At 56.6% G+C, this 2,500-nt stretch overlaps 1 non-coding gene across 1 annotated transcript in view; it reads right to left on the reverse strand.

The window, feature by feature from the left end:
* LOC144413366 (small subunit ribosomal RNA) overlaps window positions 1-57 on the reverse strand; it is a 1,810-nt gene extending 1,753 nt beyond the window's left edge. Inside the window, exon 1 of the ribosomal RNA XR_013469400.1 lies at window positions 1-57. This exon is cut by the window's left edge and continues 1,753 nt beyond it. This is a non-coding gene — a ribosomal RNA (small subunit ribosomal RNA).
* Window positions 58-2,500: the final 2,443 nt, after the last annotated feature.

Genomic DNA, 2,500 nt, shown 5'->3' on the forward strand with positions numbered 1-2,500 from the left:
CCTGCATGGCTTAATCTTTGAGACAAGCATATCACTACTGGCAGGATCAACCAGATAGCTGCGACAGCTGCGCTCGGCCCTTGCTGGGCCGCCCGGCGCGTGCTCGTCGCATTCGTTTAAGACCGAGGCGATCGCCTGCGGCCGTACTCAGCTTCGACAGTCGCTGGCCGCGACGTCCACGCTCTCGCCGGCAGTGCCAGGCGGAGCGATTTGCGTTTTTTCTTTGCTCGCCCTCTCTCGGGCTCGATCCATTCAGTTTCGCACAAACAAGAGCTCTGCCGGCCGCCTGCAGCGGTGCCTAAAACCCGGGCATAACAATGCGACCGTTCTGCTAGGCCGACAAGCGCTCAAGCCAGACGCTCGATCGAACGCCCCCTACATATTAGTCGAGACAACGGCTCGCTCATTAGCATCGCGTTTGTACTTTAACTTTTTTTGGCTCGGCTTCTTTCGACGCCGATGCCGGCGACGCAGCACTCTCTCGCCCGCCAGCCACCGAGAAAAGGGTGCGCTCCGACCGGCCCCGCACCGCTCTTTCTTGGCTCATTCGAAATTACTGTCTTTCGCTCTGACATGCCTTACCTAGGGTTAGGCTAGTATGCTTGCACGTTTGTACTTTAACTTTTTCCGGCTCGGTTTCTTTCGACGCCGATGCCGGCGACGCAGCACTCTCTCGCCCGCCAGCCACCGAGAAAAGGGTGCGCTCCGACCGGCCCCGCACCGCTCTTTCTTGGCTCATTCGAAATTACTGTCTTTCGCTCTGACATGCCTTACCTAGGGTTAGGTTAGTATGCTTGCACGTTTGTACTTTAACTTTTTTCGGCTCGGTTTCTTTCGACGCCGATGCCGGCGACGCAGCACTCTCTCGCCCGCCAGCCACCGAGAAAAGGGTGCGCTCCGACCGGCCCCGCACCGCTCTTTCTTGGCTCATTCGAGTTTACTGTCTTTCGCTCTGACATGCCTTACCTAGGGTTAGGTTAGTATGCTTGCACGTTTGTACTTTAACTTTTTTCGGCTCGGCTTCTTTCGACGCCGATGCCGGCGACGCAGCACTCTCTCGCCCGCCAGCCACCGAGAAAAGGGTGCGCTCCGACCGGCCCCGCACCGCTCTTTCTTGGCTCATTCGAAATTACTGTCTTTCGCTCTGACATGCCTTACCTAGGGTTAGGCTAGTATGCTTGCACGTTTGTACTTTAACTTTTTCCGGCTCGGCTTCTTTCGACGCCGATGCCGGCGACGCAGCACTCTCTCGCCCGCCAGCCACCGAGAAAAGGGTGCGCTCCGACCGGCCCCGCACCGCTCTTTCTTATCTCATTCGAAATTACTGTCTTTCGCTCTGACATGCCTTACCTAGGGTTAGGTTAGTATGCTTGCACGTTTGTACTTTAACTTTTTTCGGCTCGGCTTCTTTCGACGCCGATGCCGGCGACGCAGCACTCTCTCGCCCGCCAGCCACCGAAAAAAGGGTGCGCTCCGACCGGCCCCGCACCGCTCTTTCTTGGCTCATTCGAAATTACTGTCTTTCGCTCTGACATGCCTTACCTAGGGTTAGGTTAGTATGCTTGCACGTTTGTACTTTAACTTTTTTCGGCTCGGCTTCTTTCGACGCCGATGCCGGCGACGCAGCACTCTCTCGCCCGCCAGCCACCGAGAAAAGGGTGCGCTCCGACCGGCCCCGCACCGCTCTTTCTTGGCTCATTCGAAATTACTGTCTTTCGCTCTGACATGCCTTACCTAGGGTTAGGTTAGTATGCTTGCACGTTTGTACTTTAACTTTTTTCGGCTCGGCTTCTTCCGACGCCGATGCCGGCGACGCAGCACTCTCTCGCCCGCCAGCCACCGAGAAAAGGGTGCGCTCCGACCGGCCCCGCACCGCTCTTTCTTGGCTCATTCGAAATTACTGTCTTTCGCTCTGACATGCCTTACCTAGGGTTAGGTTAGTATGCTTGCACGTTTGTACTTTAACTTTTTTCGGCTCGGCTTCTTTCGACGCCGATGCCGGCGACGCAGCACTCTCTCGCCCGCCAGCCACCGAGAAAAGGGTGCGCTCCGACCGGCCCCGCACCGCTCTTTCTTGGCTCATTCGAAATTACTGTCTTTCGCTCTGACATGCCTTACCTAGGGTTAGGCTAGTATGCTTGCACGTTTGTACTTTAACTTTTTCCGGCTCGGCTTCTTTCGACGCCGATGCCGGCGACGCAGCACTCTCTCGCCCGCCAGCCACCGAGAAAAGGGTGCGCTCCGACCGGCCCCGCACCGCTCTTTCTTGGCTCATTCGAAATTACTGTCTTTCGCTCTGACATGCCTTACCTAGGGTTAGGTTAGTATGCTTGCACGTTTGTACTTTAACTTTTTTCGGCTCGGCTTCTTTCGACGCCGATGCCGGCGACGCAGCACTCTCTCGCCCGCCAGCCACCGAGAAAAGGGTGCGCTCCGACCGGCCCCGCACCGCTCTTTCTTGGCTCATTCGAAATTACTGTCTTTCGCTCTGACATGCCTT

Source organism: Styela clava, chromosome 15 (assembly GCF_964204865.1).
Source record: "Styela clava chromosome 15, kaStyClav1.hap1.2, whole genome shotgun sequence".
NCBI classification, from domain to species: Eukaryota; Metazoa; Chordata; class Ascidiacea; order Stolidobranchia; family Styelidae; genus Styela; species Styela clava.